This window comes from Pipistrellus kuhlii, unplaced genomic scaffold (assembly GCF_014108245.1).
Source record: "Pipistrellus kuhlii isolate mPipKuh1 unplaced genomic scaffold, mPipKuh1.p scaffold_m20_p_7, whole genome shotgun sequence".
In the NCBI taxonomy this organism is placed as follows: domain Eukaryota; kingdom Metazoa; phylum Chordata; class Mammalia; order Chiroptera; family Vespertilionidae; genus Pipistrellus; species Pipistrellus kuhlii.
The window spans coordinates 6,601,004-6,613,117 of NW_023425573.1; the positions used below are offsets into that span (position 1 = coordinate 6,601,004).

Sequence of the window (12,114 nt, forward strand, 5' to 3'; positions counted from 1 at the left end):
TTTAGCATATATATCAAATAGCAGAGGAAAACAGCCATTTTCTTCTTATCAGTTTGTTACTTTAATTCATTATCTTTACCTCCTCTCCAAAAGGCAATTCGATTCCATATTCTGAGGAATTATTTAATTCCCTGGCAACACAGACATATGTTCCAGAAGAAAAATATTTTGCCTTTACAAACTTTAATTAGCCCCCCAAATATTTAAAAGTGCTTTGTAAATGTTTCAGATAAAAACAACACATATTAGCCCTAGGCAGCTTGGCTCAGTGGATAGAGCTTTGGCATACACACTGAAGGTTCCCAGGTTTAATTCCAGCCTAGGACACATGCCCGGGTTGCCGGCTCGATCCTCAGTAGGAGGAATGCAGGAGGCAGCCAATCAGTGATTCTCACTCATCATTGATGTGTCTCTTTCCCCCTTCCTCTCTGAAATCAATAAGAAAATAAACTTAAAAAAAAAAAGCACATATTAGTATTTTACATAAAACACCAACAAATCCTCAAAATAATAGTAAGGCAATATTTTTACATTAAAAACTTCAGCACGTGTAACTGTCAACTTGAGTGCACAAAGAATAAGATGCAACGAGACAGCATCAATGAATGATTTGTTTGTTGGAAGACAGGGAGCTTATCTATGTCCCTTCTGCTAGATTATTAGTTATCATTTTCTTTTTAACTTTAATCAACTAAAAAAATATATAGCATATATAAATATAAATAAGCAGCATGTTTATTTACAATGTTCTATGGTTAAATGCTGCTTAGAAGAGCAAAAAAATAAAAAAAAAAGGATAGAGATGCTGAAACCTAATTTTTATGCTCTACTTGGAAGTATTTCTTGGTGTAACTGGTTGACCAAAGACTTCTGGGGGTGAGGTGGGATCATCTAAACAGCAAAATCAGCCGGGACCGGTTTAGCTCAATGGATAGAGCGTCAGCTTGGGGACTGAAGGGACCCGGGTTCGATTCCGGTCAAGGGCATGTACCTTGGTTGCGGGCATATCCCCGGTAGGGGGTGTGCAAGAGGCAACTGATCGATGACTCTCTCTCATCGATGTTTCTAACTCTCTATCTCTCTCCCTTCCTCTCTGTACAAAATCAATAAAATATATTTTAAAAAAAATAAACAGCAAAATCAGTACAGAATCATAGAGGTGAAACTATTTATTTAGGATCTATATTCTATAGAATAAGTGTAATATGCTAATTAGACCGGTGTCCTTCCAGACGACCTTCTGGACGAAGCTGGGCTGTGAGGGAAGCCTGGTCCTGGGTGCCAGAGGGGAGCTGGTGCTGGCAGCCGGGGAAAGAAGGCCTACTCCTGTACAAATTCCATGCATTGGGCCTCTAGTCAAATATAAAACTGACAATTACACTAAAAAACTTTAGAAAATCGTCGAAGAGTAAGTTAATGACTATGTAAAAAATAAGAACAGGAAGAGAGCTAGTATCCTAATCGACATTACTGGGCCAAAATTTCCCATGAAAACAGTCTGCTTAAAAAAAAAGACTGCCCAGCTGAGCCGGCTGGTGTGGCTCAGCAGCTGAGCATCAGCCCAGGAACCGAGGCCACAGGTTCCATTCCATCAGAGCACACACCGGAGTGAGGCTCCATCCCCAACAGGCAGCCGGTCAATGTTTCTTTCTCACTGAGCTTCTTTCTGTCCATCCCCTTTAAAAAAATCACTAAAAACACTTTTTAAAGGACTGAACTACATGAGATGTTCTTCCTCATTCTGAGAGAAAACTATCGAGAGAATATTTTGGCTGAAATAGCAACAGGAGGGAGTATAAAGAGCCTCAACAAGAGTTAAATTCAGACTAACTCCACTTTCATAGTTAACCCTTACACAGCCTACTTGCCTTTTCATGCACTAACAGCTAACAAGGCAATAAAGTTCAAATGACAATTTCCTGTCAGAAACTGTTATTTATCAGTCAAATGAATCTCTTTCATTTAAATAAATAAATGCATAATGATAGATCCTTTGGTTTAAACTTTAAAGGGTCAGGTAAGACCTAAAAATAAAATCAGCTCACTAACCGGTTAATAAATGCAGGTACATTCATATGATAAGATGCCTCATTGTTAAAAAACAAAAATGAAGCTTTTTTGCTAAGCAATATTAAGTGGAAAAAAGCAAGATATGATAGTGTTTATAGTAGACTATCATTTGTATAAAAGGGGGGAAGAGTATGTATTTATTTGCTTGTGTATGAATATATACATCTGAGAGAATTAGCAATACTCGAATGACTTGGTTGGGGGTGACAGACACACACACACTTTTTCTATAAATTTTCTTTTGAATTATGAATTATCTGAATGACATTGAAAAATAAAACTGAAAATATAAAACTGTAATATTCCCCTTTTCCATTATTTCACCAAGTATGATCCCTCCTTTTGATATTCTGCCTTAGTCATCATGTCCTCAAAGTTCCTTTGGGGTTGCAAGACAGTGCAATTCATCTTTGGATTTGCTGTAGCTTCTACTCCAGTGTATTAAACATAGTAATATTAATAATGAGTAATTTAAAAGTAGAAAACATTTGTTGGGCACATGTGAAATGCCTGGCATTTAATAAGTACTAACTTTATTTAACTTAAACAGTTTACCTGTATTACTTTATTTAATTCCCACTTTTCTATGGGGTGGGTATGGTACCTTTATGACCAAGCAAACTGAGGTATGGAGAAGAAACCAGCTCAATGTCCCACAGCTAGGAAGTTAAAATAAAGTTTAAAAATGAGTATCACTGAGTCCCTAAGGAGGTACTTTATCTCATGACCCTATTAAAAAGGTGGTATTATTCTAATTTAACAAATAAGAAAACTGAGGCTGAGGAAGATCAAAAAATTTCCGGGCAAGTCACAAATTCCCTTGAGGGTAGGCACATGACAATAGTGTCATCAGGGATTCCAACACCTAATGCTCTTTCCACTAACTACATTCTGTCACAGTGAATGCTAGCTAAATACTTGAATTACCACCAACTGTTGTCTCCAGTGAACTGCAGTAGAAATGAGTTCACACAAGAAAATGAAAACCCTTGCCTTTTTTCTATTTCCTATCTACTATATTCTTACATTCAGATTTGAGCTCTTAGCTATTCAATTAAAAAGCTGTCACTGTGAGTGACACTGTACTTCAAGAAAGATATGCTTATGAGACTGTTACAGGCTGATATAAACAAGTGCATATAACTGAATCTAGTAAGGTATTTATAGAATAAATGAAATGATAAATTTCAGTGATACACTGTAAGCATTAAGTTACAAGAACATTTCTTCTGTAGAAGAGGAAAATATTTTTAAACTGACATGAAGTGGGGCATACATACATGTGGGACAAAAGTAGGTTGCTATTCATATGGAAAATGACATAATACCATAATTAATAAATTATAATACAAGAATAAACTCTTGTACTCACAACTGTAAACCTATTTTTGCCCAACTGCAAGCCTATTTTCCCCACCCTGTACTCGGTTTTAATATAACCATATTATATTCCAAAATGTCTCCAAATGTGACAAACTAAAGCTACTTTGAAGAAAATGTTCTGTTTATCAGCTCTAATCAAGAATATAAGTTTTAGAAAGCAGAAAAAGGAAGTTGCCATTTTATAGATGAGGTTTGTAAGTTTCCTCAGGCTCTTAAGTGAAAAAAAAAAAAAAAATTCAAAAGAGGTATTAGCTTTAAATCCCATAAGTGCCTTTTAACATTTTTCAGTCAAGGTGTCAAAGATTCATTCATTTTCTGAATATATGTCCATTAATAAATTAATCAAACTTAACTGAGATTTTTTTTTTTTTTTTACTGGTCCGGGAGAGGGGGTAGAAGTATGTTTTAGTACCATGCTCCATGTGAAGTTTCACATATTTAATTAATATAAAAGTTTGAAAAGTTTCACCTGGAATTGCTAAGGATTAACAGATTATGAATTTATAGATAAAGTTTAAATTGTCACAGAGAAAGGGTTGTTATCCTATAGTCTCTGTAGGAGAAAAACATTACTCAACGGATGCTGGGTTTCAGAAGATCTTTCTTAAGGAAAAACAGTAATCTATAACATCATCAATATGTAATTTCCTCAGTGTTTGTCAAATAAAATCATCTCAGTCCTTATGAAAAAAGTCTTTATTGCATTTTCTTAATTTTTTCAACAATGACAAATTGCTAACGTGTTTTATTTATTTATTTATTTATTTATTTATTTTTTGAAGACTTGCAATACAGCAAAGTAGGTTTTGAAAAAGTACTTGGCAACAAGAAGGCTTCTATTACCAATCAGTTTTTATTCCTAACAAGAAACCCTGAACAGTAACTACAGGGCTAGTGAAATGTGGCAGACCAAGTGTTTTTAAAACAAATGATTCGTTCATCTTTTGCAACACTTAACAATAACCGTTTTTGTTTTTGTTGTGTGTGTTTTTTTTTTTTTTTTTAATCTGGAAATAAGCAGTGAATGTGAAAGATTTCAATAGCTGGCAACCAAAAGTATCTTTTAAACGAAACCTTCAGGAGGCAGAGCTGATGGGAGCGAAGGCCAGAGTGAAATTCTAACTTCTCACAGAGGGTACGACACACCTAAACGGGTCGTACGGCAGGTCCTCTAAAAACTAGCTTTTAATCTCCTCTGTGTCAGTGACTTTCCGGCCGTGCCTTTTGCTAACGAAGAAAAAAAATAACAATAAGCCTTGTGGCTTCAATGGTCAAGTCTCCGGTTGGGGTTGCCCACCGCCTGGGAGACAGAATAATGGATATTTTTAAAACACCCATTTTTAGAATTAGCGTCCATCAATGCGTTTGTTTGGCCAGAAACGTGTGGGAAACATGGCAGAAAGGAGGCGGGGTGGAGGGATCCAGAGGACCCACACCAGTTGGCACTGTTGGCAAAAAACCATACACACACACACACACACACACAGTGATGTAAAGCAAAAGCACCCCGACTCGACACCCAGTGTTTCACCAGGATGGATCTCAAGTGATCACCTTCTTGAAAAAAAGGGTTAAAAGCGAAACTGCTTTTCAAACGCCAGCTTCCCTTTTGCAAGATCCCAACTGCTGCAAACTTGGGAGAAATGTGTTATTTTCTTAGCAACCCGTTGCTCCCCAAAAAGAATGCATTTCCATGACTACTGCCTTAAAAAAGAGGGAGAGAGAGAGAGGTGAAGGGGAAAGAGTGAAAGCTGCCTAAAACCCTGCCCCAGCCCCCCAGGGCTCCCCGGGGCAGCGGGAACAGGGTCCCCCCGGACGGCGCGGAGCGGAGCGGAGCGGGGGGAACGGGCACGAAGAAGAAAACGCAGACGAGGACCAGCCTTGGGATGCGAACTTTATTGCACCAAGAGCGCGGGCAGCGCGGGGCCGGGCAGGGCCGCGCTCCGGGGCGCTGGCAGCGGGCACGGCGGGCGCCCTCGGCGGCCGTCACCTCCGCCACCTCCCGCGGCCCCGGCAGCGCGGCCCGGAGCGCGGCGGGCCGGGGGCGAGGCGGGCGGGCGGGCGGGCGGCAGCGGCGGCGCCAGCCCCGATCGGGCCGGTCGGCCGAGCGCGCGGCCTCCCCCTGGGGCGGCTCCGGCTCCGCGCCCGGCCCGGCCCGGCCCGGCGGCTGGCGGCGGCGGGAACGCGGCGCCCGCTCCGGAGGCCGCCCGCCCGCCCGCCCGCAGCCCGTCCCCGGCCGCCACCCCGCCCGCCGCCGCCGCCCCCCGCCATGAGCGCCGCCGCTGGCTGCAGGCAGAGTCGCTGCCGCCCGGCGGCCGCCGCTGGCTCCGGTCCGCCGCCATTATTCTTTGTTCGCTGCGAGCCGCGGCGAGGCGGTGGGGCTCGGGCGGAGGCTCCATCTTTGCCGCGGCCCCTCCTGCGAGGGGAAGGCCTCGGCGCGCGGCCGGCCGGCGCCTCCCCGTTCCCCCCGCGGGCCCCCCGGCTCTCTCGCGGGCTCCTGCCTCCTCCTCCTGCTCCTCTTACCGGTGGTACAAGCTCCTCCGTCACTGCTTTCGTTCGCCGCCCGGATCTCGCTGGAGTTTTATTCTCTCCCCCACGTAACACACCGCGTCAAACTACACCTCCGCCGCGTCACTCACCAGCACTCGGCTTCTCCCAGCGCCCGGGCCACAGGCAGCAGCAGCCGCCGCGGACGGAGGAGCCGCAGCCAGGGAGCAGCCAGCGCCGCCCAGCGCCGAGTGCGCAGCGGCCGCGCCCGGAAACTGCCGAGGCCGCCCGGAGGCGCTCGGCCGGCCCCGCCCTCCCCCGCGCGGAAGGCGGAACTTGCCGAAGGCGTTCGGCTCCCCTTCGGGCGGACGCGGCGCAGGGGCTTCTCCCGCCGGGAGTGGGAAGCCGAAGGGTGGGCTGGGACCCGCGTGGGGCGGTCGGGGGAGGAGAGGGAAGGAGGGTTCGAAGCCCCATCGCCGCGTTTCGGTGGATAAAAACCCGCCGGCGGAAACGTGCAGGAGGAAGTGGGGCTGGGGTGTGCGGCCGGCGGGGAACCCCAGGGGGGTGTGGACGGCGGGATGGAAACTCCCGCGGCGGTAAGCGGCGGGCGGGCCGGCGGGCGGGCGGGCTCCGGGGCGGCGGCGGGCGCGAACTTTCAAACGCCGGGCGGACGCGGGAGGCGCACCGCGGGGTCTGGGCTGCACCCGAGGGCGGGAGGCTGGCGAGGCCGGGGAGGAAGGCGGCTGCCCACGCCCCCGGGGGTGCCCGGGGCAGGGCCTGGCTGGGGCGCGGCGCGGCCCGGGAGCCCCGGGGGAGGGCTTTCCGTCTCCCCGGGCAGCCGGGCTCCGAGCACCCGCGGAGAAAGCTGGCGGCGGCCGGCCGCTCTGTTCTATTGCGGGGGCGGGAGGGTGCCTGGGGCTGCGGAGGCTCTGGGACCTGGGGCACCTCGCGGGGTTCAGCCGGGCTGCGCGGGCAGCCAGGGTCGCCCAGGGCCTCTGAGCAATCACCTGCCCTGACCCAGGTTGCTCTTCCACAATTTTTCGAAATGTCTTCTCTTACCCCCCTCCCCCCACACACACACCTGCCTGCCCTTTCTTTCTTTCTTTCTTTCTTTTTTTCTGGCACCTTCCTGTGTCGCTTTCTTTCCGCAGCCGGTTTCTGCCGCGTGGTGTGCACCCGCTGCGCCCTGTCCTGCCGCGCCCCAAGCCCGCCGGGGTGGCTTCCGCTGCCTCAAAGCTCCTGAGATCGCGCTTTCCGAGGGCACCCAAGGCCGCGATCCTGATCTCTCAGTCTCCTTTGCATTGAGCTCTGCAGCCCTCTCTTTCATAAGCGTCTTTCTGCCCTTCAGAAAGCAAACCTGCCTTTAGGAAGCAAAACCCACATGGTGCAAGTCTGAGCTCCGCCCTTACTGGCTTCCTGTTAGAGACAGTTGCCCTTCTCGGTTCTCTTGATCGATCTCAGGCTGCTTTCTCAGGGACTTAGGGCCAAAGAATAGCCACCTTTCTTTCCGTTATTCAATCTTTTCTAGTCTCCCGGCTTCCCCACCTTACGTATATCAGCATGCTCGCCTGGCCGGCCTGGCTGAGTGGTTGAGCATCCACCTATGAACCAGAAGGTCACGGGTTGGATTCCTGGTTAGGGCACATGCCCTGGTTGTAGGCTCCATCATCCCCCGTATGGAACATGTAGAAGGCAGCCAATGGATGATTCTCTCTCATCGTTGGTGTTTCTGTGTGTGCCTCTGTCCCTTTCTAAAATCAGTAAAAATGTATTTGAAAAATAAATCAATAAACATGCTTAAGTCTCTCATTTCTTTGAAAAGATATATGCATAACCTTGCACACAGACAATGGGGTGGTGAGGGCCTTGAGGGGCAAGAGGGGGCTGGAAGAGATTAATGGGAGCGGGGAGGGGGAGGACCTATGTAACAGTTTCAACAATAAAGATTTCTAAAAGTAAATAAGACTTATCTCCTTAAATCCCTCTCCAGTGGCTAATTCCAATGGTCTCTTACCCTGTGGACATTGTCTCACGTCCACTACTTAACCCTTTCCTGTCTAGTGTCTATTCCAGTCATTCACCTGAAGCAACTCTAATTTGTCGCAGACAATCTTCAGTCCCCATATTTCAAGACTTGATTCTAGCATTTGGCACTACTGACTACACCTTCAACCGAATATGCTCTTCTCTCTCTGCTTCGCCTCCTTTATCCAACTCTTAAACATTGGCATTCTGCTGAGCAGAGTCCTCTTCCTGAGTCCCACCCTGAACACTCTCCTAGGTGATCTCCAGCAGCTTTACATACCCTCTGCCAAAGGCTGTCCATCTCGTAACGCAAATCTAGATCTTGCTCTTGAACTCTAGGTTCATATTTCTAACTGCCATTGCTACAGTTTCATTTGGATGAATGGGGCATGTCAAACTCAACCTGTATGTTACAGTCGCTCCAAAACCTTCCTCCCTGAGCCCTGGGATCAGTAAAGGGCATCCTGTTCATCTACTGAGCTCAAGCCAGAAACCTAGCATGCCTCCGACACACATCAGGATCCCCTAGACCCCTGTGCCTTAAAAAGCGGGGTTGTGGCCACTCTCCATTCCTGCGGTCACTTTCCCACACCCGCTCCAGTCCTGCCGCCTGCATCTCTTGCTCGAAGTGCTGCACATAACTACCACGCAGGTCCTACTAACCTTCTTTCACTCCCATTCAGTTCCCATACTGCAGCCGCGGTAATTTTAAAAATACAAATCTGATCACGTCACTACCCCGCTGGAATCCCTTCGGTGGCTTCCCTTTTGCTTACTGAACAGTCTGAGCTTCTTATCATGGAGACCAGCCCTCCAGCTTGTCATTCTCTCCAGCTTCCCTATCTGCACTCCAATCATATTAATCTTTTTTATATTAGTCTTTTTTCTTTTTTTGGGGGGGGGCCTCTTTTTTTCTCTCTCTTTCCCTTCCTTCCTTCCTTCCTTCCTTCCTTCCTTCCTTCCTTCCTTCCTTCCTTCCTTCTTTCCTTCCTTCCTTCCTTCCTTCCTTCCTTCCTTCCTTCCTTTTTTCTTTTTTTCCCTAGTGTAGGCTCTCACCTCAAGTCATTGAGGCACACCATCCATTCCCTTCCCCTGGAATTCAGTCACCTACTCCTACCTAATTGCAACAACATTTTCTTTTCTGATACATCATATTGTAACTACTTGTTTAATGCCCATGTAAGGTCTGTGCAGGTGGGGACCATGTCTGTCATATTTACCTCCTTCCCTAGCACCAGCACAATGTCTAGAATGCAGTGGTACTTGTTCAATATTTAATGAATAAATATTGAATATGTGTGTGGTCCCAGGATAAGTTCCTTAATATTTTTGAAATCAAATCCTGGCTCATCCACTTAATAGCTATGTGAGTTTGGTCAAAGATGATAATAGCACCTACATCATAGGTGATAATTATTGTGATAATTAAATTCACTCATGGAAAGCATGCTTGACACAATGTTTGGCACATACTAAGTGTTACTAGCTTTTACATGTATATCTCATCCTTGTGTCAAATACATTTCAAAATTGAGTTTACCATTTCCCTGTTCTTATGCTATCCCTATACATGATACCAAAATCTTGGAATTATTTACTCAGAGCCTATATTTATCACCCACCAAATATGGTCATTTTTTAGTTTAAAACTTCCTCATATCCTGCTTTTCTACTCATACTGACCTTTATTTAGGTCCCATCTCTTCATATCTTGGTGACTTTGCTAACTTCCTAGGAGCTTTCTGACTGCAGACCCACTTCCCGCATTCACCTGTGCCCCCGCTGTCAGACCAGCGGGCCTCAGTTATCTCTCCTGGCTCACTTTGTTCATTCACTCGTTCATTTAATCATCCAGGCACTCAAATGCAATTGATCTTAGTAAATATTTTGTATATGCTTCAGATTTGAAATCTAGTCTCCCAATTTCATTTATTCTACTCTAGCATCTCTATAAACCATAGAAACATCAAACTTGTAGCATCTATTTTTTGTCTCTGGGACTTAGAAATTACCTTAGTTTTTTACTGTTTTTCAGTCGGAAAATATGGTCAATATTGGGGAGATGAAGGCAGAGAACACCACGTGGATATAACTTGACATGGTATAAGATAAGTGCCTGAGAGAGGTCCAGAAAAGGTGGCGGTCTCATGAGACGATTATAAAAGGCTTCAAGGAGAAAGTGGCGTTTGAGAACTTTCTTCTAACCATGGCTTCCTTTTCCTGTTATTTTTCTCTCTTGCTTCCACAGTTGAACCTAATTCTCATTCTCACTGCAATCTCAAGTTCCACATACCCTGCCTACTCTGGTGCATCACCTCTCATGACTCAGTTTGCTTTCCTATCTAACCCCAAAGCCATGGTGACCTTTCTCTCCAATTCTAAAAGTATCTGTTGAGCACTTGCTTTGTGCCATGTACTCTCAGAAACGGATTCAGTGCTATCAGTGTTATCAATGCTCATGAAATAACCTTGTGATTTGAATTGTACTTTCTGAATCGTTTTTTCAAAGCAGAAGAGGGAGCACCGATTTGTTACAACCATTCCTGATCTGTTTACCAGTTACAGTTCCCACGTAGATTAATATACACTGAGTGGCCAGATTATTATGATCTCTGAATGCATAATAATCTGGCCACTCAGTGCATATCCTATATTATAAAAGGCTAATATGCAAATTGTCCCCTCGACCAGGAGTTCAACCAGCAGGCAGGCTGGACAACTGCCCATGTCCCTTCCTCCTGGCTGGCTGGCCAGACCCCACCCATGCACAAATTCATGCACCGGGCCTCTAATATAGATATAGATATAGATATAGATATAGATATAGATATAGATATAGATAGATATATAGATATATAATGATCTGGCCATTCAATGTATTTGCTTCTTAAAGTTAATCCTACACATAAGAACCACAACAAAACCCATCTTTACTTCCACTTCCTCTTCTAGCTACTGTCCCATTAATTTTTGCTCTCTTTATAATAAATATCTTTGAAAGAGTACTCTATTTACTTCCCCAATTTCTTTTATTTTATCTTCTAACTAGCTCTTGCCCCAGCATCCCACCATATCTCTCCTCGTTACTTAATCCAATGGCCTGATCTCAGTCTTCATCTCACTGGACCTGTGAGCAGCATTTGACACAGTTAATCACTCCCTTCCCCCTGGAAGGCTTCCTTCACTTGTTACATTTGTTTCTTCTGTGTTTCAGGACACTCCTGGTCTTTGTCCTCCACTCCTGTCACTGTTCTCAATCTCCTTTGCTCACTGACCTCTTAACATTGCGTGTCCCCGGATTCCTGGTACCTGTTCTGTACTCTCTCCCTTAGTGATCTCATTCAGTCAATGGCACTCAGTCAAGGGCATTCGATAGGATAAATACGCTCACAAGTCCCTAGTCTCAGATCCACACTTATATATCCAAGTACCTCAGCATCTCTACTTGGATGTTGAGTAGACCTCTGATTCTATTATGTCCAAAACTAAACTCCTAATTGCCCTCCCCTCAAAAACCTTCAACCTACAACCTACAACCTGGTCTGTCTCAGTTATGGCAACTTCATCATTTCCACTGCAGAGGCCAGCTACTCTTACTCCCCACACCCAATCTGCCGTCAAATCCTGTTCTTCCCTTCTCCACTCACACCACCTTGGTCCCAGCCACTGTCCCCTTTGACTAGGATTTTATATCAGCCACCCCTTCCCCTTCATTCTGTTCTCAGCACAGCGGTTAGCGCGATCCTTTCAACACGTAAAGCCACCCACCCCATGATTCTGTTCAAAACCTCTAGACACTCCCTATCTCATTTAGAAAAAGCCACAATTCTTACGTTATGCCTGCGAGACCCCATCTCCTCTCTGATCTCCTGGCGCTTGGTTAGCTTAAACAGACAGGACTTGCCAGTGTTCAAGTAACCTTTGTTTTACTTACTGCCACATCCACATAACTTAATACATTGCCGTGTATGGTTATAATTGTTTCACTTTATTATTATTTGTTGTTGTTCATCTCTTTTTCCTGCCTATTTTATAAACTAAACTTTATCATAGGTATTTATGTACAGGAAAAAACAAAACAAAACAGTACACACGGGGTTTGGTACTCTCTGTGGTTTGAGGCCTCCCCTGGGGGTCTTGGCATACACC

The 12,114-nt window shown here is 45.7% G+C and overlaps 1 protein-coding gene across 8 annotated transcripts in view; it reads right to left on the minus strand.

Annotated features, from left to right (window-relative positions):
- CREB1 (cAMP responsive element binding protein 1) overlaps positions 1 to 6,208 on the minus strand; it is a 54,169-nt gene extending 47,961 nt beyond the window's left edge. For 7 of the 8 annotated variants that reach the window (XR_004984786.1, XR_006740510.1, XR_006740513.1 and 4 more), the window contains exon 1: positions 5,977 to 6,112. The gene's annotated coding sequence lies outside the window, so the exon portion shown is untranslated. Of the gene's footprint in view, positions 1 to 5,976 lie in introns of all 8 variants that reach the window. The other variant, XR_006740511.1, reaches the window with a different exon arrangement.
- Between the last annotated feature and the right edge of the window lie 5,906 nt (positions 6,209 to 12,114).